The 26,992-nt window shown below is 46.6% G+C and overlaps 1 protein-coding gene across 14 annotated transcripts in view; it reads right to left on the bottom strand.

Moving 5' to 3' along the window:
* The window catches only part of TENM4 (teneurin transmembrane protein 4), a 2,724,551-nt gene that overhangs the window by 418,433 nt on the left and 2,279,126 nt on the right, over positions 1-26,992 (bottom strand). Inside the window, exons 4-5 of one of the 14 annotated variants that reach the window (XM_074335699.2) lie at positions 14,195-14,291; positions 2,170-2,296 (exon numbers count right to left, since the gene is read on the bottom strand). The exons of 12 other annotated variants lie outside the window; for them this stretch is intronic. The gene's annotated coding sequence lies outside the window, so the exon portion shown is untranslated. The remainder of the gene's footprint in view (positions 1-2,169; positions 2,297-14,194; positions 14,292-26,992) is intronic. One more of the 14 variants, XM_019726370.3, reaches the window with a different exon arrangement.

The raw sequence follows: 26,992 nt of genomic DNA, 5'->3' as shown, positions 1-26,992 counted from the left end.
CTCTTTCCCCTCAGTCCAGGCCCTTCCTGGTTCTCTCTTCCAGGACCCTAACTCTGCCTCCAACTCAATCCTTGCTGCCAAATCTATACCCCCACACCCCTCTAAATTGGTCTGCAGGCCAATCTCCCTAAGCATGCATTTAAGAAGCCCCCCTCCTCCTCTTTCAGAGCCAGGTGAACAAAGCAGGACACAAGTTGTAGCCAAAATATAATCTTAACTATGTTACAGGGGAAAAACAACTCAGAAAGAGAGAAGGAAAGTAATCAAATGTTCACTGCTTACTTTTAGGTTTGGTACCTGTAGGACAGGAGGTGAGGGGGAAGGAGAAGAGATTAACAGGACCTTATACCTTTCTTACGTGTGCAAATTGTCACAATCAGTATAACCTACAGCCAGGAAAAAAATGAAATAAACTTTCAATGTCACCTCTGTTCAAAATCCTTCTGCAGTGCCTTGTTTCCTCCATGACAAAACAGAAACCTGAAGCCTGGTATTTATAATCTTCTGTGATCTGGTCTTTATTGAAGGGCCAGCTTTAGGAACGCATGACCTGTGCAGTGACACAAAGCCCTGCACCCTGCACTCAGAGGGCCCAGGCTTGGTTGAATGCTTTGCTATGGCCATCTTGACATTTTAAATAATTTTTCAATAAGGGGCCCCAGATTTTAATTTTGCACTGGATCCCACAAATTATGTAAATAGTCCTGTTCATCAGAATGTCTTCAAGAGAAACAACAGTCCAATTATTCAGAACAGAACAATTCAGGCGGCAATAATGTGTATTGCTGTGTCAGGTGAAGAGCTCCAAGGCGGTGGCCAGGATGGTTAGAAAACCATGCCATGAGAACTAGGGATGTTTGGTCTGGGGATGTGGAGAGCCAGGGGATACTTAGCAAATGTTTATTGAGCACCTTGAGCAATCTTTTAGGCTCTGGGAACACAGCGGTGAAGAATGCATGTCAAACCCCCGCTCTGCTGAGCTTTAGTGTTAGTCAGGGGAGACAGACAATAAACCAACAGTTCCCTATGTTGGGTATTGCTATGAAGAACAATAACTCAGAATACAGGAGGTAGAAAAGGCTGAAGGAGGGGGCCACACAATTTGATTTAGGACGTGAAGTGAATAAGCACTTGGATGAGGGACATGTGGAAGATGTAGACACATACACAGACAATTACAATACACTGTGGGGTTTGCCAAGAAGAGACTCAGTGGGAACATGAATGAGGAACAACTTGCCCAGCCTCGAGTGGACAGAGGAAGGAGTTGGGAGAGGCTGGGATTTACTAAACTTGGAATCATCTCTTTATCTCTTTTCCCCAAACCTCAAATCATCAGAAACCGCATCCTACTGACTACACCTGAGTAATTTTTCTTCCGTCCCCATTACAATGGACGATCTTAGGTCTTCATTTCCCCTGAATCATTGTAATAAACTTGATCTGATCTTTTCTTCCCTTGCGAAACCCTCTCCTGGGTGATTGCTTCTACTTTGGGCCTTCAGCCTGCATCTGATTCTCTGGCTCTGACCTCTTTCTTGAAATCCTGATCTGAATATCCAACTTCCTTTGTTCCTGAGGCTTCCTAGCATCTGAAAGAGGGTGAGGCTAGCCAACTTTTCAGTGGCCTGAGGTGCTGATCCTATTTGAGCATTCCAAGGTGCTTGCCCAGGACACCAGAAGCTTGTGAGCAAGGTAAGGAAACTGAGGCACAGATGGGTGCCTCAAGAGCTCAACATTCATTATATATAAATCCCCAATGACTATGCCAACTTCACAGGTGAAAAAACAGACACAGAGAGGCTAAGTAGCCTGTCCTAACTCACATAGCTAGTAAATAGTAGAGCTGGGATTCAAATTTATCATCAAAGCTTGTTTGCTTGACCACCTACAGATATAGAATAGATTATATTGCCATAGAGAAAAGAGTGATAGATATTTGTCGAGGTCAAGTTGATATTTAACACAATACCTGTGACCGTGCCCTGAAATCACATCACAGCCACACAGATGGGAAGGGTAATCTTAAAAAAACGGTCTCCCCCCAATGAATCTTTATAATCAGGGTTTAAATGCACTATGTGTGAGTTGCTTTTTAAAGGACTCCTTTTGTAAAGCAAGTAAATGATCTGGTTTCTGAAAATAAACAATCAACCTTGATTTACCTACCACATAGCAAATCCGCGAGAGTCAAAAATACATTGCCCGGGGCAAGGCACACCTCAGGTTCCAATTCCAGATCAACATAGCTATGTGGCCTTGGACATGTGGGTCACCTGGCCTCAGTTTTCCTTATCTGTAAAGCAGAGATGATAATACATACCTCAGGACTTTGGGGAAAGGTGGGGGGTGGGAATTGGTGTAAAATACTTAGCATGAATCCACATATCATAAGTGTAATTTTTATTTTTTAGGTGATCCAATTTATTATCTAGTTCAGCTACTCAAGTTACCTCTATATCACGGTCATCACCACCACTCCCACCACCACCACCATTGTCATCATCGTATTATTCGGCTATCAAATTGAGCTATTTATTTTGTTATCATGATGATACTGATAATGCAGTGGTTTGATCTGCCATCAAATTCAACTCACACATTTGTCAGAAAACCCGAACCTTAATGTTGACTTGGGCAGTAACCATACCTCTGGCATCTTGACCACACTATACCCACATGGTTTTCTCCTGCATCAGCTCTCTCATCATCTTACAGCCAGTCACACACTGGATGTGCTGTGAAGGGAATCAGCATTCCTTTGTACCTTGGGGGCATAAATCTTTCCTGCTCGGGCTAACTGGCCAGGTGAGTAGTTTCGAGGCTGATTCAGGGTCCATGTGACGTCAGAGAAGCCCAGTCTCCAGGAGGGCCTGTCATTTAGATGCTGTGAGCGTGATTGGGCCTCACCTAATAGTGACTTGGACGGGAAGAGCTGTCAGGAGCTTGGCTGTGAGCACCAGCTGGCGAGCAAACACAGCCTTGGCGTAGCCACAACTCTGCTTCTTGTAAGCATTCCAAAGAAGATGCTCAACCAAGCTTTCCACTGCCTCAAACGATCTTAAAGTCAATCAGTAAGTGTAGCTTTTGGGACTTTCTCCCTGGAGAGCAGTGGCCACCTTCCCCTGCCATCTGTAGGTCAAAGTCACTCAAAGTCAGGGAAGCCTCACCTTGCCTTAGTTTCATAGTCTGAGGTCAGTCGTGTGACCTTTCTAAGTCTCAGTTTCTTCATCTGTAAAGTGGGACTACCTACCTCCCACACATAAGTGAGGGTCAAATGGGATCACTCCTAATTAGCTATCAACAAACATCAGTTCCCTTTCCCCTTTCCCTTCAGATATATCTTTGCGAGGAACATAGATAAAAAGCCCCAGAAGAAAAACGTTATGAAAGGAGTTGGTAAATGACAAAGGGAAGAGAAACATTTTTGGTACATATACATGTCAGGCATTGTGGTAGGCCTTTTACAGATGCTATATTATACCATTCTCAGAATGACTCTGGAGGGAAGATATTACCTAATCCTTTCCTTTAAAAAATTGTGGTAAACTACACACCATAAAATTTACCATTCTTAGGCATTTTTTAAGTGTATAGTTCAGTGGCATTAAGTATTCACATTATAGTGCAACCGTCATGACCATCCCTCTCCACAACTCTTTCCGTCATGCAAAACCGAAACTCTATATCCATTAAACAACTCTCCATTTCCCCCTCCTTCCAGCCCCTGGCAGCCACCATTCTACTTTGTGTCTCTATGAATTTAATTGCTCTTGGTACCTCATATACGTAGACTCATATAGTACTTGTCCTTTTATGACTGGCTTACTTCATTTAGTATAATGTCCTCAAGGTTCATCCATGTTGTAGCACGGGTCAGATTTCCCTTCCTTTTTCAAGGCTGACTAATATTCTGTTGCATGTATATACTACGTTTTGCTTTTCCGTTCATCAGTCAAAGGACACGTGGGTTTCTTCTACCTCTTGGTACTGTGAGTGATGCTCCCATGACATGGGTGTACAAATAGCTTTTGAAGTCCATGCTTTCAATACTTCTGGAATTGGAATTGTTAGATTACATGGTCCTTCTCTTTTTAAGTTTTTCAGGAATCATCATGCTGTTTTCTTCAGCAGCTGACTCTGACCTAATTTCTTTTTAAAGATGATATAGCTGAGTTTGAAAGGCTAGGCGATCGGCATGAGGTCACACAGTTCAGGAAGTGACCGTCAGATGCCAGAGTCCACTGTGCTCTCCTTCTACAGAGGAGTGGTTCCCAAAGCCTGAGCTCAGCGAGGACATCGGAATAATCAGCAGACTCATAGATTCCTGGGCTCCCAAGTCTAGAGAAACAGAGTCATGAGGGATAGGGACCAGGAGTCTGTATTTTGAAACCAATAGAACAACAAAGAAATGCAGGGGTGTATCTGGTGGGCAGCCAGGTTGGATAACTGCTGGCAATTTTTGTGAGAATCACCATTGCTATCCTCGTCTTTCTCAAAATCATCCTTAGAACCATCCCTTACCCATTCCAGCTTACTGATTTGTAAACATGTGAGAACAGTGGGAACGTAAGGGTTACCAGGAAATCTTAACCCTGGGTTTGCTCTCCAGCAATCGCTGGCTTTCAAAGGGCGACACACTTAGTATTCTAATCAACAAGGCATCAGCCAGGCATCTGCCCAAGCCTTTCTTAGGTTCCTAACACTCATTAAGCAGCTCAAGCCATGTGTTCTTAAGTAAATGTGTAGAGGCAGGCCCCTGGCATTTTAATCTCATTAGTGAACTGAAGCCCTAGTCACAGCAATAGTCACAGCAGCCCTTGCCCCTCTGGGGTGAAATTCTTCACAGCCTGAGACTGGCTCCCCATCCCTCTGCCATCTCCTAGCCACCCTCTCCAGCGTTGCATTCTCTGCTGGGCCCTGAGCAGAAGGGATATGAGAGCTCCACGCCTTCCAGGGCACTGGCTGCAGGTAGCTGGGAAACCAGGTCAGGCAACCACACTGCCTATATTCCAGAACAGATATTGAATTATCTATCCTAGCCTGACTTGTTGCGTGGGCACAAAGCCACAGGCACAGCTCCCTGGATTCAACCGTCTGTGTCCCCTCCCCCATCAGTACTCCTGATAGAAGCCAGACAAGGCTGCAGGGCCTTGGGAAAGAAGCATCCATAGGCAATCTTCCCAGCACAAAGCCCTCATTGTTGGAGGAGGAAGGTATGGGAGAGGGGCAGAGGGAGTGCTTATCTTCTGTTAACTCCAGACAGCTGAAAGGCCTCCAGAGAAAATGACCTTATAAACTAAAAGACGGGGGAATATGCAAACTATGTACTATGACCATCTTCTTCCCTGGGACAGAAAGAGCTGGGGCTCTCTCAGCAAATGTTGACAGACACATGTACATTAACATATATACACACTTCTTATTTTGTTCAAACTAAATCAAGAGGCAAATATAAAACAGACTCATCCATCCATTCCTCCAACCATTCATCCATGCATCCATCCAGTCACTTGTTTATTCCAACATCAACTTGGTGCCTACCATGGGCCACGGACATGCTGGAAACAGCAATAATCTAGATCAGAGGCTTCTAAATGGGGACATATTGTTACTGGCAGCCTGTGGGAACCTGCACATTGGCTCACCAAGCACTGTCTATAACTGAGTCCATGCAGGGGCTGTTAGGATGAATACACTCTGAGTTTGAACATTACTGAATCCACGACAGCTTTCTGTCATTATATATTTTCTCAGCCCCTGAAAGTTGAAAGTATAAATACTCATCACTGGGAGAGTTGAACATGCTCTAGACAAACAGAAGTGTAGAATCATCATATATGGTTTCATGAATAGAGATAACAACCATAACCACAGTAACTAACTCACTGACTTATTAACCATCGGGCATTGCTCTAAGTGCTGTACGTGTTAATCCCCATGGCACATTTATGAGATAAATGTGACAATTCTCCCATTTTGCAGATGATCAAACTGACCATGCAGAGCTTCCATCATTTGCCCAAGGTCACACAGCGGTGGGGGTGAAGCTATGATTTACTCAGAAAGCAAAGTTCCTTAGTGATTTAATTATCCTTGTCACGGGGGGCAGGGTCATCTTGTCCAGACTCTTTCATTTCAAAGATGAGGAGACTGAGACATACAGAGGCCATGCAACATGCCCGAAGTCACAAGGTGAGTTCCTGAGGGAGGTAGGGTAAGAACTCAGCTTTCCTGTTTTCCATTCTAGTTTCACTGTTGTTTAAATAAACCAGACAACACTCCAGAGTTAAGGTTAAAATAACCTGGGCGTGGAGACAACAGAAAGGCAAGAGACACTCGAAAGCTCAAAGTAGAACAAAGGCTGTCGTCATGTACAATCTAGAGAAGTTTTCTCTCCCTGGGTTGTTACTTTGTCAAGGATTTTCTTGGGATAAATTCCTGACACCAGGGAAGGAAAACCCACGTTGTGCTAAAGGAAGTGGGGACTCAGAGTTCCCAGCCTCGGTAGCATTATTTTAGGCATAAAGGACCATTTAGAGCAGTCCAGCTCCTCCCTGGCTTACAGGAACTTTGTTTCTCTCTAATTATCATCTCACAGCCAGGAAGCCCTAGTGAATGAAGGCCCTGCTCTCTGAACAAATGGTGCCTAAGTAAATCCCAATGATCTGTCTCTGGCCACTGGATGCTGGGCCAGAGTCAGAGGTTGGCTGGGGAAGCCACTGTTTGTTGAAGGACAGACCTTAGGGAGACAGCAGGTGGCAGTGGAAAGAATTCAGAGTCTGACCATCTTGGAGAGGAATTCTGGACACACTGGCTGTGTGACCATGGACAAGATTCCTAACTCTTCTGGGTACCAGTTTCTGAAGCTATAAAATGAGGATAATACCTTCCTTGTTTATGAACATATGCAAAACACTTGGCACAGTTTTGCTCTGAAATATGAGAATATAAGAACAGATCAGTCTTTTCCAAACTTCTCATTGTAGAAGAACCACTTTTTATTTGCTCTAAAGAAAATTTAAAGTAAAATTCTAATGTCTAGGGGAGATAAGGGGAGCCTTTGTGTTGGTCAGGGGCTGGGCGCTCAGGGTCCTGCCTATTCTGCTTCCTTTCCTCCCAAAGTGGCCTTGAGGTTCCGCTAGGGAGCACAATGTGACTAGGTCCTCACTAGTCCCCTTTCAACTATGATTAAGAAAAAGAAAGAAAGGCGAGAAGGGAGGGAGGGAGGGAGGGAGAAAGGCAGGAAAGAAAAGGATACTCTTATCTGTCTCACTAGGAGGAGCTTTTTATTTGTTGAGCGCCATTACCAAGGTGAGCCTGGTTCCTACCCTCATGGGTGTACAGTCCAGCAGAGAAGTCAGATCAGGAACGGGTCATTTAAAGATTAAAAGATGATTTCAAAAAGGGGGAGTTCTATGGAACACAATGCAGGGGATCTGATTTAGGTTAGTCATCGGGGACGCTGGGACCTGGAAGATGAGAGCAGATGGCTGCTTGGACTAGCTGCCTGGTGGCAGTGCGCAGAAGGGATTGGATTCATTAGGTTTTGGAGATGGCATCGCTAGGACTTGGTGACTGAACATGGGGCCATGACTGAGAGCGTGCTCTCAAGGATGACATGCCGGTTTCTGGCCTATGAGCCAAGTGTGAAGCTGAAAGTAGCAGGTGTAAAGAAGAGGATTCCGCCAACTCCATTATCAGAATCACACAAAATCCAGTGTGCGCCCCAGGCTCACTGCTCACACAACTGTCCTTCTTCCCCAGGGAAACAAAGGCAGGAGGGGCTGACCCGTGAAAAGCGTTAAGGTCAGGAGAACTCTATATGGCCTACAAAAACATCTGTAGGCAATAGCGATTCTGGAAAGTACAGCAACTGCTTGCAGTGCATTAATAATAGATATGCTGGACTGCCTCAGAAATATTTACCCAGCTGGAGTGGTTGAGCTTCAATAACTGGGAATGGAACCTGAGCCTTACCTCAAATAGCCCTGACTAGTGAAAATGAAGAAGCATCCTCCTGGCCCTTCCCGACCGATGCTGGCGGCAGGCGCAAACGTGCAGGTTGCCTCACTCAGGAGTACGAGGATTGCAGTCTTCTGGGACACCCTGGGAGAAGGAACTTGGACCAAGGCCCTGGGAGGTAACCCGTCAAAGATACCAGCAAGTGCTAGGGCTTAGGTGGTACTTACCACCTGCAGACCCCTAAGGACCATGCCTGTGGAACACTTAATCCTGGTGCTAAGCTGAGCACTATTTTCAGGGCTGTTTTACAGACGAAAGTGCTGAGACACAGAAACGTTAAGGCAACTTGTCCAAGGAACTCGCTAGGATGTGATGGAGTTGGGATTCAAGCCCAGGCGGTCTGGTTCCAGAGTGTGTGGCCTAAACCACTCTGCCTTTTCCAAAACAGTCAGGAGACGGGGGCAAGTAGGAGAAAAGACCCTACATTTACCTGCCAAAGGCACACTTGCACAGTGCCATTGCGATGTGTACCCTCTGCTTCCAGCCTCTGTTAAGAGCTCTGGACTCTTCTCACCATCAAATGCAGGAGCACTGCTTTCATTATTAACTATTTATTGAGCACTTGCAGGAGGTCAGACCCTCCGCCAGGCTCACACTGGGACTTAGAGAATGTGCAACAAAGTCTCCCTCCTCTGGGAAGGAGCCCCTCTGTCCTCCGTCAGAGCTCCCAACCAGTCTTCAGGCCATTCTCTAGGACGGAATTTTCCAAAATAAATTATGAAACACTGAGGGATTGAATGGACCTGCAAGTATGTTTGGGAAACATCAGGCTAGCACCCTCACTGCAGGACTTCTCAGAGCCTTTACAGTGGCAGCACCAGGAATGATTCAGTGTACAGTACTTCTCAGACCGCTGAAAAGGCAACCCTGCTCCTTAAAAAACAACACAAACCAAAACCAAAACACTACAACCAAAACATTTTGTAGGCTGATGTATCTGTCTTAGAATGAGGTTTGGGGACATTTTACCCTAGAATAACAAGTACTATGTCAACTGTGTGCTCGGGTGTGATGTGACCTGTCTGTCCACTGGCAGGGCTTTAAGGATGGGAACTCCGTCTTACTTATCACTCCAGCTTCCCGCTTTCGGCCAGGCCTAGAATAGAGTAGGTTTCTGCAAGCTTTCTTTGAAGATGGCACAAGTGAGCGCTGGGAAACAAACTTCTGGGACTGCACCATCACTCATAGCTGCGTCAGCTTCCATCTCTTATTCGGTCTCCAAGGCTACAGGCTTTTCTTGCCTGTATGAGTATTGGGATATTTTCTCTTCGCCCTGGGCACTCCCTGCCAGGACGCAGAGGCCCTTCACCACCTGGCACTTTCCACCTCTTGGGGATCCTCGCCTACACTCCCCACACGTTTCCTCAGCTTTACGGAACTATACATCGTTTCCAGAGGGCAACGTGGCTTCCTTCAAATGAGGGTCCTATCTGCTGAGTGCTCAGCAACCCTGCCTGTACACTTTCCCTTTTCTTTCATCCTTAGCTCAAACCTCTTGGCTCCTATGAAACCTTCTCTGAGGCCCTCCTGGCTCTCCACCCCCAAGGTGGGGCTAGATGCCTCTGCAGTATGGCCTGGGCCATTATATCCTAAACCACACCTGTCTCCCTGTGGGCAAGGGTGTGTCCTGAGTCAAGATGCCCCATGTATTTCGTGCTGTGGCCACGGTCAAAAGAGTTGGAAAGCCACTGATGTTATGTGTGTCACCCGCCGATTTAGGATAGTTCCAGGCCTGTGTGAGGTTCCTACAGAGCGTTTTAAAATCCACACAACAGTTTCCTCCACTGTGAAGCTCTGCCTGGCAGGAACAGGGCTGCATCCAGCCTGCCTTGTACCCTCAGAGGCTGGTCGCCTCCTGGCTCCCACAGGAGAGGTCTGCTGCATGGAGTCACAATTTTGTGACTAAATGAAAGCACGAGGCCAGAACTGAAACATGCTCCGTCGGATCTTATTCTCCCCGTGTATTTTCTTCACAGTTTTCCCACTTCTACAACCATAAAACAGCTTTGGCATGACAGTCGTTTCACACAGATGAAAACACGATTGAGTGCAATGGTGCTTCCGGAGCTCGGATGGAAGCAGATCAGGCAGAAGAGGCAGGAAGGAGGAGGGAGGGGATTTGGGGAGCTGGAGCCGGGCCCCTGCAGAGGTGTCTGGGCCTCTGACTGTACCCGGCGGTGGATGGAAAAACAATCGCTCCCCTTGGACTCAAAGCACAGGGCTGCCTCCCAGAGATGAAGGTGCCAGACGGAGCCTCCTCAACCGAATGCGCCATTCCACCCATCGGTGGTGGAAACGGGAGACACAGAGTCAGCAGAAGGTGGCCTCGCGTCTTCTTCCCAGCTCTGCTTTCTTCCTGGCTCTGCTCTGAATTTCCCCCTTGTCTGAGTCTCAGATTCCTCATCTTAAAACGAGAGGGTTAGATTAAATCAGTGGCTCTCAATTTTTTTGGACTCTGCCTCACATGTAGTCCACACATGTAACTTAAGTCTCACTTCACGATGCTTCCCCTTCCTACCTGCTGGATTTTCTGTTCCTGTTCATTTTGTAAACTTTCACTGAAGGGTGACATAAGTACAGTAGAGTGTACATGTCACAAATGAAGAGTTTGATAAATTCGTACAAATCGAACACACCCATGTACCCAGCCCTTGAAAAGCCCCTCCTGTGCTCCCCCACATACCGTCTCCTCCCCAAAGGCAACTGCTATCCTGACGTCTGACAGCACACGTTCGTTTGGTCTGTTTGTGTCCTTTACAGCGATGTCGTCATCGTGTTTCTTCGAGCCTGGCTTTTTCCTTCCAGCATTATGTTTGTGAGGGTTATTGATACTGCGTGTGCAATATCCCATTGTGTGGATACAATACAATGCATCCATTCCACTGCCGATGGCCACGTGTTTGGTGGACATGTGTGTGGCTGTCTCATGGGTGTGTATCTCGGAATGGAATTGCTGGTGCGCATACGTTGAGCTTTAGCTGATACTGCCAGTTTTCCAAAGTCCTGGCACCAAAGTACACTTTAACGCGCTGTGTCTGAGAGTTCCAGTGGCTTCTCATCTCTCTCAACACTGGGTGGTGTCTATCTTCTTCATTGTAGCCATTCTCATGAGTGTGTAGGGATGTTTCATTGTGAGTTTAATTGGCAATTCTCTGATAACTAATGTTTTCATATGTTGATTGGCTATTTGAATATCCTCATTTGTGAAGGATCTGAGCCTTTTGCCCATTTTTCTATTAGGCTGTTTGTCTTTTCATTACTTATTTTTAGGCATTTCCTCTTTTTTTTTTTTTTTTTTACTACTACTATATATTGCATATGAGGCCTTTGTTGAAAAAAAAAAAAGTAAATCTCTTCACCCACTCTATGGTTTACTGAGTCACTGTGTTTATTTTAATACATGATGATCTTGAATCACCAAATTAATTTCATGACCCACTAATGGGTCACAACCCACAGTTTGTAAGACACTGCAATGCATGAGTATGTGGTCTTCCTGGGATACAGACACCCCGGAAAGGGGCCCCTCTGGCCAAGCGCCCCTCAGCAGTATTAGCCTGGAGCAGCACCCCTGTATGTACGTACAGTCAATAGCTGTCTGGAGAACAAAGGCCACTACAGTCACTGTATTTAATCTCCAAATTAAAAAAAAAAAAAGCTTGTTCCACACTTTAAATGACAAGTTCTCAGTTCTCCTGAATATGAGATTTTCCAGCCACTGATGAAAGGAAGGGACCTGGAAGGATGGGAAGGTGCGAGAAGCCCTCCGGAATGAGCCTTTTCAGCAGGATGGAGGGTGTGTTCACCTGGCAGGCTGTCCATCCATCCACCGAGTGAGAGCTGGGCCCTCAGAGGAACGGGCCTGTGGAATCTAAGATACCTCAGGAGGCTCCTTTTAGCCAACAGGTCAGGGTGACTTTCCCTAAACTCCGACAAACTCCATGAACCATGGGAGAAGGGCACTCACACATCCTGGGTGCGCTCTTACTGTGAAGGAACATTCCACACAGCACCCTCTCAACCCCTCTGAGTAGCCCTGTCCATAGACATTAACTTCATGACGACAGGGACTGCGGACCTCTTGTCAAAAACGCGGCCAAGGTCAGTGACAGAAGGAGGCTGACTGACCCTACAGCCCGTGTTTTCCTTCCTACATTATACACCATCCTGGCAGCCAGTCACTGTGTGAAAAGTGGTGACAACACCCAAAGGGCCCCAAGAGTCTCATTCTTGTTCTCCTCCTACCCCAACACAAGCACACGGAAATCACACACATACTCGTACGTACACACACAGGCACGTGTGCACACACACACCGACGTGTATATGCATGCACACGCTGCTTTAGTTAGAAAGTGGGCTGGACTCCACTGGTTTATTACACATTCAGCTCATCTGAGTTTTACCCTCTCTCCTGACTCCCAAAGTATTGAAATAACCCCTAATACATGAATGATACAAACATACATTTATTTTGCAGGACACCTTGTAGCTTATGAATGCCTTTTACACCCAGTCTCTCATTTGTCCCTCCCAGCTAGCCTTTAGAACATATTTAAATATTTGATGATTCTCAAGTTTCCTCAGGTCTAGTGAGGGGTCTAAGGATACTCCTTCTGGGGATACCAATCCTTATTACCCAGGACGGGGGCTGTGGCGGCAGAGTGTGGCAGAATTTTGGGCAGGTCCTCAGACCCACCCGAAACGTTTTCCTTTTACCTGTATATTCCATAGCAACCAATCCTTCCTTGTCTGATTTGGAGTAGAGTTTTAATTTCATGAACTTTCTAGAGGTGGGTTTGTGTTTGCATGAGCGCTTATGGGAGGTGGACACTTTCCCCTCTGTGTAATAAGCATGCCCACACCTTTTCTTACAGGAGCCTGTTTCATCTCTTGCCTTCTCCTCCCGCTAAGGTAAGGGGCTCCATCACTACTAGGGACCAGCCTTTACTGAATACTTCCTAAATGCCAGGCCCCACGTGCTCGTGGACATTATCCCAGCACATCTCCCACAAACCCTTTGCCACATGTACTAATATCATTATTTCATAAATGAGGAAATAGATGCTCAGGGAAAAGAAGTGACAGCCCTACGGCCACGTACTCAGCAAGTGATAGGACTGGGATTGGATGCAGGCCCCACTGATCCCCAAGTCCTGGCACCCTCCAGTGCCTGGGACAGTGCCTGGGACAGTGCCTGGGACAGTGAGAAGCAGGGACTTCTTTACTCTGAGGCATCCAACTGTCCATATGGAAGTGGGTGGCATCTTAGGGACCAACCTGTCCTACCTTCTCTTGTTTCCTCTGAGCTCAGAGAAATGAAGAGACTTTTCTGAGAGTGTGCAGGAGCAGAACTGGGACTGGAACCCCGTTCTGGTCCTTGGGTTCCTCTTCCTATTCTCTTGGATCTCCTGGGACAAAGGACCCTGGTAGAGCTTTGTGTGTGTCCAGGCTACACCTCTTTTTAAGGAGACATTTACAATAGTGGAAAGAAGGTGACCAGGGCAGGAACTGTTCTTGAAACGAAATTATGAAAAGTTATTGGAGGAACAAAGAATAAGAAAAGAACTCAGGGAGGAACAGGATCTTTGACTTCAACCATTTTCAGGACTGTCTAGTAAAGAAGAAAGAGCCTTGGCGAGATGTGAGGAGGGGCAGAATTCAAATCCAGACTATGGAAGCACTCTGTAAAAATCCTAAATGTGGGGAGATACCAAGTTTCTCATCAGTTCCTGGGTGTTTCCAAGCACAGGCCAAATATTTCTCTCTCTCTCTCTCTCTCTCTCTCTCTCTCTCTCTCTCTCTCGCTCTCTCTTTCTATTTATCTATCATTCCATCCATCCATCCATCCATCCATCCATCCATCCATCCATCCATCCATCCATCCATCCAATTGTCCATGCTTCTAAGACCCAGAAAGACCCTGAACAATTCTAAGCTTCTAAGATTCCACAAGCTCTGAAATGTACTAAAATCTTATAGGGAAGGCAAGCAGTAATCTTGTTCTTTCTACTCATTGTTCTTAGGGAAAAAAAAAGGTATTATAAAATAAGTGGAGACAAAGTCTACCCATTAATGCATACTTAAGAGGCAGAAAAAAGGCACCCATAACATTAACTTAAATCATGAATACTTTCTGAAGTGTAAAAAAAAAAAAAAATCAACTCACTTTTCTTTAAATCTTCTTAAAAGGGTCTAAGAATAGTCCTTCAAATAATCCTTGAAGTATGCAATTTTAATTTGGACACATGGTAATTTCAGTCTACCTGTTGAAAGAGACAAGAGAGAAATCAGTCACGTTTGATGAGGGTGCTGTTCCGACAAGCAGCAGAGAAGATTTAGGCAGCTTGAGGGCTGGGGGTGGGGTGGGCAGCGGCGTCGGCAGCAGCAGCAGCTTTGGCCCCAGGCCAGACTGGATTTTGATCTCTCAGAGAATAGGCAACTAAGGTAGTGATCACAGTGTCTGGCACACAGCAAACGCTTAATAAATATTTAATGAGTGAATAAGTAAAAAAGGATGGATGAATAAATAAGATTTCTCTTTAACCTTTGATGCAGGGAGTTACCCTATAGGCTCTTCTCTTTGATTCTTACAGAGAAACAGAATTTCCAGTCACTGGGCATATTATGGAAAACAGCACAGAGAAAGGTTCACGGTGTAGTGTACGCAGGGCTCTGGAGCCAGCCATATTTGTGTTCAAATCCTGGCTCTACCACTTATAACCGCACAACCCTGTGCTAGCTTAGCTGTTTATGTTTATAACTGTTCTTCAATTGGATACTTAGCCCCTTCATTAATGTTCAGCCCTTCTTTTCTAATACAAGCATTTAAGGTCATAAATTTCCCTTCAGTGCTGTTAGCTATATTCCACAACTTTACTATTTTTATCATTCAGTTATGTGTTTTATAACTTCTATTATCATTTCTTTTTTGATCCATGAGTTAGTTCGAAGTATTCTTGTAAATATCTCTCAATATCTATATTTCAAAAAAAACAACAACTCATCTTTCTTATATTGATTTCTACCTTACTTGTATCGGGGTGTGAGAATATGATCTGCAGGATACGAATCCCTTGAAATTTATTGAGACCTACTTTATAGTCTAGGATGTAGTCAATTGTTGTGCATGTTTCACTGTGCTTGGAGAGAACGGGTATTCTCCAGTGTTGAGTGTAACTTTGGACCAATGCTTTTTAAACCTCCCTGAATCTCCACTTCCTTAGCTGTAAAAGGGTACATGAGCAACATATGTCAGTGCCCTCCTGCCATTTAGAATGACACTTACAGAGGCCATGCAGACAAAAACAGAGAGAGAGGTGCATGAGAAAGAGAGCCAGATGCATTATTTCTTGCTTATAACAATATTAATCATAATAATACCTTAGATTTATAAAGAATTTGAAAGTTTCTAAATGATGACCATATGTGTCATCTGGTTTACTCTCAACAAACCCATGAGGGGTCAGCCAGGCAGGTGGGGGTGAGGACCCACGTGGAGAAGGGACGTGCACCATTGGGGTGGTTATTCCCTCAGTCCTCCAAGCCCGGACCCCAGGGTCTGCCTTGCCTTCTCTGCCCTCTCACTCCTCACATCTACTCAGTTCAGTCTACTTACTGTCTCTCAAACCCATGGTCATTATCACCCTCAGCCACCCTACATCATTTCTGCTTTATTCCAACAGATCATTAAATTCCTACTCTTTTAAAAATATAACTTCAAGGAGTAAATCCAGACAAGATCTTCCTGGCAGGCATGATTCCCCAAATTGGGCTGAGGATAAGTGTTGGGTGGTGGGTGCCAGCACATCAGAATCTTGAAGGAGGAGTGATGTTTCTATCTATCAGATGGAGGCAGGGTATAGACAGATAGAGAAACACTGTGCTAATTGAGGTAAAAGTCTTCCTCTAACAAAGCTTTTCCCATGACCTTGACCTCATGGTACCCCAAGTTCTTTTTCTCCTCAGAATTTCTGACAGTCGTCTACACCACCACTTTCTCCACTCCCAAACCCCCCACAAATCACTAAGCGTGCCCCCCAGATGTTCTTTTTAAGATCATAATGTGGTCAATGCAAATCCCAGAGACGTCTAGAATCTGCTGTGGCCTCACTGGGTCACCTGCCAGGAGGACCACTAGAAACTCTCCTGTAGAAACTCTCCCGCCTCTGCAGCTCCAACACCAATCTCTCCTCATTCTCCTTCTGTGCCTCCAAGGACTTCCTCTGTCTCCTTGGCTGGTTCCTTTTTCTCTGCCTCATCCTTAAATGTGAAGGAGTAAAGAGTCCCCTCTTCTCTCCTTCCTTAAATTCTGTGGCTTAAATTGGCATTTTTATAATTAATTAGAATTGTTTCAATAAAGTAAGAATCATAAACTGCCATTTATTAAGCACATATTAAGTGTATACCAATCATTGCGCTAAACATTATTTCACTTTACTCTTCACAACGACCACTTTGAAGTAAGTACTATTCACAGTCCCACTTCTCAGATGAGAAAGGAGAAGCTACGAAAAGAAATGGAAGTTGCCCAAGCTCACTCAGCTACGTGGCAGAGCTGGGATTCAAACCACAATCTGTCTAATTCAAAGCCTGTGCTCTCATCCACTTCATTTACTCGTCTTACCCCCCTATATCCTGACCTCTGTGACTTGCCATTCTCCCACAATGTCATGGGTTTCGTGCTTCCATTTTGTTTCTGTCTGAACGAAAGGTCTTTATCTGTGCTGTGAGCGGAGAAAATTCTATTCATTATTCAAGGCCCAGCTCCAAAATCCCTCTTCCCATAAAGCTCCCCAGAAGTGCCGCCAGTTCCATTGCTCCCGTCTCCTTGCAGCTCTACACGGACGCTAAATGATCCATTCATCTATCTAACCATGCACCCATCCATCCACCCAAGAAACACACAGGTACAAGACTGTTTGTCCAGAAGTCTAGCTATTAGAACCATCCACACAGAGGAATTGTTCCAAAGAATTTTTTTTATGCACTCCCTGTGAAAAAATACATCATACCTTTGTCAAAATTGAACAAAACTTGCTGGAGGTCATGGTGTATGGGGAAGCAATGTGCCCTGCCAGCCGTTTGTGATCACAGCCATCCCTGTGATCTGGCCAGGGAGGTTTCCAAGGTTACCGAACCAGGTCTATCTAATTTCCCTTACCCAACCCTCACATTTCTAAAGCCTATTTATACATCAGGCTGGCTCAAATACCTCTTCATCCTCAAAGTCTTCCCTGATTTTCCTCCCCCAACAGGCCTAAATGAACCTGGATCCCCACCATAACGTGTCAATGATATCTCTGATGACACTCAGCATTTCTCTCGTCCATGGATAATACATTTCAAAAAACATTTCAACACATTCATTTCATGCGTTACCTCCCCTTCTGGCCTCCTTGGGGCTAGGAGTTGCATCCACTTCACCTTCATGATGTTTTCAGAAGCAAGCCGAGTGCCTGGCACATGGATGCCCGTGAATGACTGACCTACTGAAACTGGATGGCCTTGGCCTTGAATGGGGGGGGGGGGCTGTCCCCAAATCACTCAAATACAAGCACCTAACAGTGTGTTACGCATAGAGCAGGTGGTAAATAAATATAAAATCCTTCTACCTCTCTCTACCCCCGCTCCCCCCAAAAAAATAAGAATCAGAAAAGAGGAAGCCATGAATCCACTGAGGCTGAGGTTTCTGAAGGCCTGTGTTCCTGGTTCACACGCATGTTGGCTGGTGGTTTTTGACATTCTCCAGGTGAACTAGGCAGGGAAAGACCACGTCTGGACACATTTCGGTTTATGTCCATAGTCAGGAAATGAGTTAGAACTTGGAAGACAGACAGGGCTTCAGGATCGCCAGTACAACCATCTGCTTTTATAGAGGAAGGCCGGAGAGGTTCAGTGACTCCCTCCTAGTCACAGGGCAAGGATGGTGCAGATGCTTTTTCCCTGGCCCCTGCTAGACTTGCAAATGAAGCCTCTAGGAAACGGAGTGCTCTCTGAATGGCTAAAAATAAACTCCCAGAAACTTCATCTAGATATATCACGGCTGCAATTTACAGCGTCTAGAACTTCAGCATGGTATAATTAGCAAACAAATTACAATAATTTATTTTTTGGTTTAAAAGCTCAAATGAATATGACCTTCTAGTAGACTGGGGAAATAAGAGGCTGGGAGCCAGCCATATTCCTCTGGTCCCTTCCAATTCCACAATTTTAATGCTGGATGGCATCCATCTGCTAATGGCTGGTGGACGTGCCACAGAGAAGGAACTACAACCCTGAGCTCTGGGCTCCCAGCAAAGTATGACTTCTGGACTACAGCCCCCCCAAAAGGGTCCATGCTCATCTTTCCAGTGACAAGGAAAACATCTGAAATCATCCTTCCAATAAGCAGGAAACCCCAAAGGCAGAGAAAAGTTGGTCGTGATGTCTCTGAGCAGGCAGTATCAAAGGAAGAGACCAACAGAGACACTGTCAGGCAGCTGAAAGAAGACTGGACTGGATTCCGAGAGGACTTCTGTTTGGGTTTTGTTTTATGTGTGCCATGAATAACAACCACTTCACTTCCATTTTATAAAGTGTTGAATTAAGTAACTACCTCACAAGGTTAAATGAGAAAAAGGTGTGAAAAAGATTTTGTAACTGAATGCTAGTGATTCCTTTTGAGCGAACAAATTTCCAAAGAAGCTCCTTATGATGAGGAATCTTTCTGACCAAAGCTCTGTATAATATTGGAGTAAGGAGCCAGGAGAAAGGCAGGAGAAATCCTAGAAAGTTGTCTCCTCAAGTTGCCCTCTACAGAGTCCAGGCTGAGACAAGTCCATTCACTTTTTGCAAGAGCTCTCTGCAGAGCATTACAGAGCTAAGACGCAGGGATCTTAACTTGGGAAAGGAACAAGCTTTGTTCACACCAACATAGGTAGAAGATGGTGGCCAGGCAGTGGGCAAAACCAAAGCAATGCTTCCTCCTACTGAAGGCAGGGGAATGGACATTTACTGAGCATCTTCCATCTGCCAATCACAGCCCTGGACCCTTTCAGATTGGAGCTCCTCTTCAAACTCTGGGAGGTTACCCTGTCAGATTGCCATATCGTGCCATTGCTCACCATGTGTACAGGCCTGTGAAGCCTGGTCTCTCCTCTCTGCCTCTCCCATCAGCCCCTGAGCAAAACAACCTGGACCCTCATGCTCACTCTTTCAATTCTTAGTGATCATTTTGGAGGAAGTTCAGTGTTCTGATCAGTGAGGTGGGGACAGGAACCCCAAACATGCCTGCCTCACCAGATTCTTTCCGTCAAAAAAAAGGGTGGGTGTGAAAATCTTTGGGAACTGTGCCAAACACTGAAGGATAAGTCACTCTCGTTCAAGCCCCCCAAGAACTTCCTTTTGCCCTTCATTGAACATCCAGTTTCTACTTTGTTCCCGGCCCACCTCACAGACTGCATCTTCCTGTCTGTCCCCTGTTCCCGAGCTGCGTGCACACCAGTTACCATTCAGGCCATTATACTCAGGTTGCAAATGCTGTTTCCTCTTCCTCGAGTCGCCTCCTCCCACTTCGGGTCTCAGCTTAGATACAGAGTCTCTTCCTGGGAAGACCTTCCTCTGCCCCTCAGGTTAGGGCAGCTTCTTCTACTATACATTCTCCAGCGCACTTGTAATTACATACTTATTTGAATGACTATCTGATCACTGTCTATCTGCCCAACTAGACTGGGGCAAGACCCACTTCTGTCTTGTTCACTAGACTGTCCTCAGGGGGTGCCTTCAGGGGACTTGGCACACAATGGTCACTCCGTCTATGTCTGCATCATTCACACATCTAGAGCAGCGCATGGCACAGAGTGAGTACTCAATAAATATTTGTGGCATGAAGTTACGAGTACAGGTTTGCTGGGGAGGATGTAAAGCAGAGGGTGACAACAGTGGACTCTGGGGCCAGAGTACCCAGTCTGAGCCTGGCCCCCCCACTCTGGGCAAATGACTTCACCTCTCTGTGTCTTCATTTATGCAAAGAGAAATAACAATGGAGCTTACCTCCTAGAGGTGTTATGAGCATTAAATAATATAAAGTTCTTAGAACGAGGCCAGGCAGGTGGTTGGTACTATGTAAGTGTAGCTACTCTTCTTGTTAAGATCACACCTCATCCTCTTCCCTGACCCAGTTCACGTCCCTTCTCTTTTCTGAAGCGGCTCTGGCTTGGCCCTTTTCCTCTGGTCTCCTAGTTCGCACTATTTTTTCCCTGCACATGGGCCCTTCCATGCATTATTTGCTACTGTGGCTGAACGGTTATCCAAGAGAGCAACTTGTTTCTCCTGAAAGGCCATAACAGCCTGGACGAAGGGAGGCCCAGAGAGGCAAACGAGAGGCGGCCACAGACCTGGGAGTGAGCAGGAGGCGCTGGGTAAGTGGCGGCAGCACGCAGTGGGGCCTCCTTGGGGAGCCTACTAGAAGCCCTCTTGGAGCTTCTGCCTTGGAACCTGTTGCAGGGCAAAGCTTCTGGCCTTGAGTACCTGCTTCATGGGCTAAAAAAATGCCCTTTTTTGCATAAAATAAATGGTTAGCCATTAAGATGTCAAATGCAGCTGTCACAGTCCACAGAACAACAGACAGGGTAATATTCGTGCTTACGGATGCTATTTCCTCATACGAACCGCAGAGCAACAGCAACCTATCCAGATCGACTCCTGAGGGCTCCAGAAACCCCGTGTTTTCCCTCTAATAACACTTTATGTTTAAAGAACAGCTGATGTTTGTTCCTAAGTAGAGTTCCCTAGCTTGCCTCCTTCCCTCCCTCCCTCCTCCTCTTCTTCCTTCTTCTTCTAAGACTAGCTTGACCTTAATTTTCTTTTTGATAGCTGGGATATAAGCTCGCAGGTGTGCACCTGAGGCACATCTGGATTCCTGAACTTGCCTCCTAACTGGGTTCCCTGACTCCCATTACTCCTTTCCACCTGCCACCTCCCCACACCTCTCAGCCAGCCCAGCCTACCGACATGTTGCCTGCCAGACGACTGATGTGACTTCCAAAATGTTTACATGTTTTAAAATGGTTTTAAGTTCGTCCCCGCAAAAGGTGAGCTTCAGTTATGAGAAAAGTGTAAACAGCTGTGACACAGAAATAACGGCCGCTGAAGGCACTCACCTGCCCAGAAGAGCGGCCGGGTGCTGTTCAATGCACAGGCTCCAGAAGGATGGGGCCTGGCCCTGAGCTCTGGTTCCACTCAACCAGCAGCTCGGGGAACGGACTGTAGAGTCAGTCAGCCCTGTATCCCCAGAATAGGGATGATCAGAGTTAGCATGGCTGACCCTGACCTTGGGCCTCCAGCTAGACCAGGCTCCAGTCCCGCCCCCACAATTTCTGTCTTCCTGGCAATCCTATCTGTCCAGAAAAAAAGAGGAACTCAACTGCTGTCTTGCTCGGGCATTGCTTCTATCGCTTATTCTGTCACTTATTCATCTTTCCTCATTTACAATTCTTCACTCATTCATTCATACGTATTTCCTCAAATTTTCACTTCCTTATGTACGCAAAATCAAACACTTATTCCTTCATTCACTCATTAACTTCATTTATTTAGTCCCTCATTCACTTATTCATTTATTTCCATATTTATTTCCTTTATTCATCATTCACTCAGTTCTCCATTCCCCGGTTCCCTCATTCTGTCCTTCATTCACTCACGGTCCATCCACTCCCTCCCTCCTCCACGCAAGGGTGCACTGGAACCTTCCCTATTCCCCAGCACAGCCTCCTAGCAGGAAGCAGAGCCTGCATCGTGGCTGGGCCCACTAGTCCCCACTCCTGGAACATTCTCTTCCATGTTAACTTCCAGCTTGCTGAACTGTGCAGGCATGAGTCCTGGTGTGCCGCATATAGGCTTTCCACTCAGGAACAGATGTTCTTGTAATTACTGTTTTGACTTTCACCCTCTAATGCCAGAAAATTCTTTCCACAAACTCCTCCAGCGTGCAACTAGGCAACCGCTTAGCCTGAGCAGGGCGTGTAGTGCCTGGGGGTTCAGATTCCAGGAAAAGGCAGATTCCTGGCAGTCGGAGCTGCAGGGGACTTGGAGGGGCTCCCTCGCGCAGCCTTTGTAACCTGGGGTCCAGGGATGAGCCGAAGAGGGAGGCAGGCCTGGAGAGCAGTAGACTTTTTGAGCCAGGTTAAGGAGTGTAAAAAGGAGTGGTCCACCTCCGGATTATGGAGTCACGCTCTACCTGGGCTTGGGTTACTGCAAGGACAGGTGACAGAGTCAATGGAATAGGCAGAGGTTTATCGGCATGAAGCCAGGGAGAAGGAGCAGTTAGCAATAGCACAGCAGAAGGTCAAAATCCTAATGTATTGACCAGCTACTGTGTACCTACCAGGTCCATCTCATACTTTATAGTGGTTATCACTCAGTGATCAATCTCTCGGTGTTTTTTTTTTTAGAAATAGAATCTCCTGAGTTTTAGATGGTCACATGACCTCTTAGGGAAAGACTCAGCTTCTCTTGCAACAAAGTGTGTAGCTAGTAAGTTCTAACCGGGTGTGAACAAAGGTGTTATATGTAACTTCTTGGTTGTGCCCTTAGAAGGAAGCTGGGTGCCCTTCCCCTTCCTCTTCCACCACCTGTCCTCTCTAGTGAACCATCTCTGTCATTAGGGCGGAGGGCACAGCAGAGCAACGATGCAGAAGCCTCGGTCCCTGCAGAACCTTGTGAAGCAACACTTCTCCATCTCCCCAGCTGAGATTTTATGAGCAAGAGAAAGGAGCATCCGCTATGCTGTGCACAGCAGATCACTGTTGTTTTGATCTGTTAGAGCAGCCAAGCCCATGTCTTCTAATACCAGAAGAATCTTCTGCATCATGTTTCCTTCTGGAGAAACTTCCTTGAGAGGAACGCTCTTGGCTTCTCTTGTTCCCTCACTTCATCTTCTCTGTCATGGCTGAATACCATCCCCTCAAAATTCACGTCAGCTGGGACCCTCAGAACGTGACCTTATTTGTAACTGGCGTCTTTGCAGATGTCATTAAGGCAAAGATCTAGATGAGATCATATGGGAGGAGGGCAGACCCTTTATCCAATGAGAATATCCTCACATAAGACAGAAAAATGCAAACTGAGACACAGAGGAGAACAAACACCACGTGAAGACGCAGGCAGACCGGCAGGATGCATGTACAAGCCACGGAACCCCAAGGCAGCTAGAGGTGTGGAAGGGATTCGGCCTCAGTGTCTTTAGGAGGAACCAACCCTGCTGACACTGAGATTTCGTACTTTCAACTTCCAGAACCGTGCGAGAATACAATTCTGCTGTTTCACGTCACCAACTTCATGGCAGGTTGTTGTAGCAGACCTAGGAAACTAACACAGGCTCTGTAAGACGTGACAATTATTGGACTGGTGAGTTTGGAAGACGGAACTGGCCTTGCCTCATCCTGAACCATTTCCCCAACTCCCATGCCCCCAGATGGTCTAAGGAAGCAAACCTCTCTCCTCTTCCATGGGATGGATAAGGCTAATTTTAGGGGGAAGTGTTAGCAAGCCCATGGCTGCACATCTGAAATAGCCCTGCCTGCTTTCCAGTGTAATCGGCGCGGTGTAGCGGTCACGATCATGGCTTCAGAAGCCAGGCCACCAGCATTAAATCCTGGTCTGCCATGGACTAGCTGTGTGGTTTGGGGCAAACTGAACTTTCAGTGCCTCGGTGACTTCATCTGTAAAATGGGGATAATAATAGTATCTACCTGATAAAACCATTGTGAGGATAAACTGAGTTATACTGTGAAGGGCTCAGCACAGAGGTTGACAGTCAGTCAGTGCTACGTAGGTGTTAGTAGGTCCTCACACAACATTTCTTTTAACGTCATTTTGTTATAACATTAATGCGATGCCCTCGGAACTTTTGTTTATATCAATTAGTCTGTGGTAAAACTGGTGTCATTATACATTGTTATACTTAAAATTGCAGACTCTATCGATGGAGTTAAGTGAGGACTTATTGTATAAGTATTTGCTATTATTATCTACCTGACTCCTCTGTGTCTCAATTAATTTTGAATTTAGACCAGGAATATGGGTATTATACTGGTTACCTGGAACCCCAACCCTTCTTTCACTTAACCTATTCATTAGCTTTGTTTTGCAGACGAGGAAAAGGAGTCTCAGAGAGATGAAATGGTGAGCCCAAGGGGCCCAAGGGGAGGTCATGCCTTGAGTCCCTCGCTGCCACCTGCCTGGCTGCTCCGTCACCCATCTGCTCTGGATCTGGGGCTTCCAGGCTCTGGCCAGCAGGCTCTGGAAAGCCCCTCCTGGCGTCCAGGCAGTGGGCCACGAGTGGCGGCAACTGGGCGGTCTGGCTCCCGAGTCTTGCTCTGAGTCAGCACATCCGCCTGCGTTGCAGAAAGAGCACTCTGACTGCAAAGTGGCTGTGTGTGTACCGAGGCAGGGAGTCTGGTCCGGAGGCTGTTCAAACCCTCCAGGTGAAGGGGATGAGGCCACGTGAGGGTGGTGGCCATGGGTGGAGGAAGGGGGCAGACAGGAGGAGAAGCAGTCAGGACACGGAGCCTTGGTGGGGTCCAAGGGGAGTGGCAAGTGGAGGAAAACCCGAGACAATCTGACTTTCCTGAACCAGGCTCCTGTGCCCACAAGGCGTGCACCAGTGCTGGGCAGGATTCTGAATAAAGAGTCTCGCCACTGTGCAGACAGGTCTTGCTCACACCACTGCTGTCTTTCTGTGTGTAGATGCTCACTCCAGCCTGCTCCAAGGCCCAGAAAAGCATGAACTGGTTTGCAGAGCTGGGGCCACGGTTAGATCATTGCCTTGTGCCTGGCAGACAGGAACCATGTGATGCTGACGTCTGCTGCTGACAGGCACTTGAGTGGAGGGGACAGAACAATGACTTTGGGGCTTGCAAAGACCTTGGCTCCCAGTCCAGCTGGACCTTTAATTAGCAATGACCTCCGCTACCTCTTCAGCAAACATCTCCTGAGCAACTACTATGTGCCATGCCCTTGGCTGGGTGCTCGGAGGCAGAGATGGGTCTGACCACCCCTGACGTCAAGGAGCTCCCAGCCTCCATAACGCTGGTGCCAGGGATCGGTGCTATGATACAGGGAAGCACGGTGGGTTGCAGGAGCATGGGGCGGTGGTCCAGGGGGATGAGGAAATGCTAACGCTGCCTGGGAGGTTAGGGTGGGTTTCACGGAGGAAGAGATCACCAACCTGCATTTCAAAAGAAAAGACCTGGCCAGGCAAAGGGGAAAGAAGGGTATTCCATTTAGCGCAAACCACATGGGTGGAGGAGTGGGGAGAAAACAAGGTACAAAGAGGATGGTGTTTGGGGGGACCCATGCCTGCTCTGTTTCATTATCACCCGCGGCTCCTTGTATTCCGGTGGCTGGTAGACATGGTATCTGACTGTTGCAGAAAGCAGAGCTCTTAGCGCTTGCAGTAGGTTGAGTATAGAATTGAAACAATTCTTCTCCTTATATCCACATTCCTTTGCAATTGACCACAGCTCCAATCATCAAGAGAGGAAGACCGTTCCCCATCTGTTAAATCTGGGCTGACCTTGTGACTTGCTTTAACCAGTAGAATGAGGTGAAATGATGACGTGCAAGTTTCAAGCTTAGAACTCAAGTGGCTTTGTTCACATCTGCCTGTTCTCAGAGCTTTGCTCAGCTGCTAGGTGATCAAGCCCAGGTTAGCCTCTCGGATGACAAAGGCACACGTAGCCCAGTCACCCCTTCCTCGTACCTCCACTGCCCCATGTGACAATCAGCCCTGGCCCATCCACCGGCTGACCTAGAGCGACCAGCTCATCCCCCCGTAGCCTGGGACTTTCCTAGTTTTGAAACCGAACACCCTACACCCCAGGAACCCTTTCAGTGCCAGGCAAATGGGGATGGTTGGTCACCCTAAGCTGACCTTGAATGTCAGAATGAGCCCATCTAAGTTTCATGTAGATCAGCAGAACCTGCCCAACTGACCCACAGACTAGGGAGCAATAATACATAGTTCTTGTTTTAAAGCACGGAGTTTTGGGTAGGTTGTGACACAGCAATAGGTAACAGATGCACAGGTACATTTGGGAATGAAGCTTAGGTTCTTGGCCTCAGAAGCAGCTGGGAACCAACTAGATTCCTCTCCTTGAGCATGGCATTGAGTGGGTCATGAGACGGAAGGCACTAAAGTTCAGAGAGGTTAAGTAACCGGCTCCGGATCACAGAGCCAGTGTGTACCGGCAATAGAATGCAGACTCAGGCCTGCCAACCCTTCCCCCACGTGGCTTCTTTAATCAGCACATTTGTGCTGCAGTAACTGAAGCTCCCCCAGAGACTGTTAATTTAACAAATTTCTGGTCATGTTCCGGATCTCTGAGATGGTTTTCTTTACGAGATCCAGTGTCAGACCCTGTGATATGCTCCCTCCCACCCAAAGGATGGTGAGACCAACACTTAACCACAAGCCACAGCCAGTCTCACCATGGTCAGAGACCAGGGCAAAGGCAGCAAGCAGGGAGCAAAAGGCATGTGTGCAGAACTTCCTGACACACAGGTTGAAAGTCACAGACTTTGAGCACAAACAAGGAGCTAACAGCCCTCAATGTTAGTTCCAATTCTGACACTTACCAGCTGCATGACCGTGGGCAAGTCACTGACCTTCTCTGGCAGACTGGGGGTCAACTGATTCTTTAAAACCTGGAACATAAATCGTTTGAGGGCAGAACCATGGGGTATCCAACTTTGAATCTAGTTCCTACTAACAGTGCAATGTAACTGCTCAATCACATTTAATGATTGCATACATCATAGCAGGGTGTCTAATGGGGAACTTGTATTCCTTTTTTTTCTGATAGACCAAGAAAGCCATCTTAAGTAAGGAAGGGGACCCTGACACTAATTTGGAAGAAATGTAATCCCCCTCCACCCCATTCTAAGGAAAAATGGGACAGAACTTTGTTTCTGAGCTCTGAGCATC

This window comes from Rhinolophus sinicus, chromosome 14 (genome assembly GCF_057876585.1).
Source record: "Rhinolophus sinicus isolate RSI-liver-muscle chromosome 14, RSI-T2T, whole genome shotgun sequence".
Classification (NCBI taxonomy): Eukaryota; Metazoa; Chordata; class Mammalia; order Chiroptera; family Rhinolophidae; genus Rhinolophus; species Rhinolophus sinicus.
This window is presented reverse-complemented; position numbering and strand designations above follow the sequence as displayed.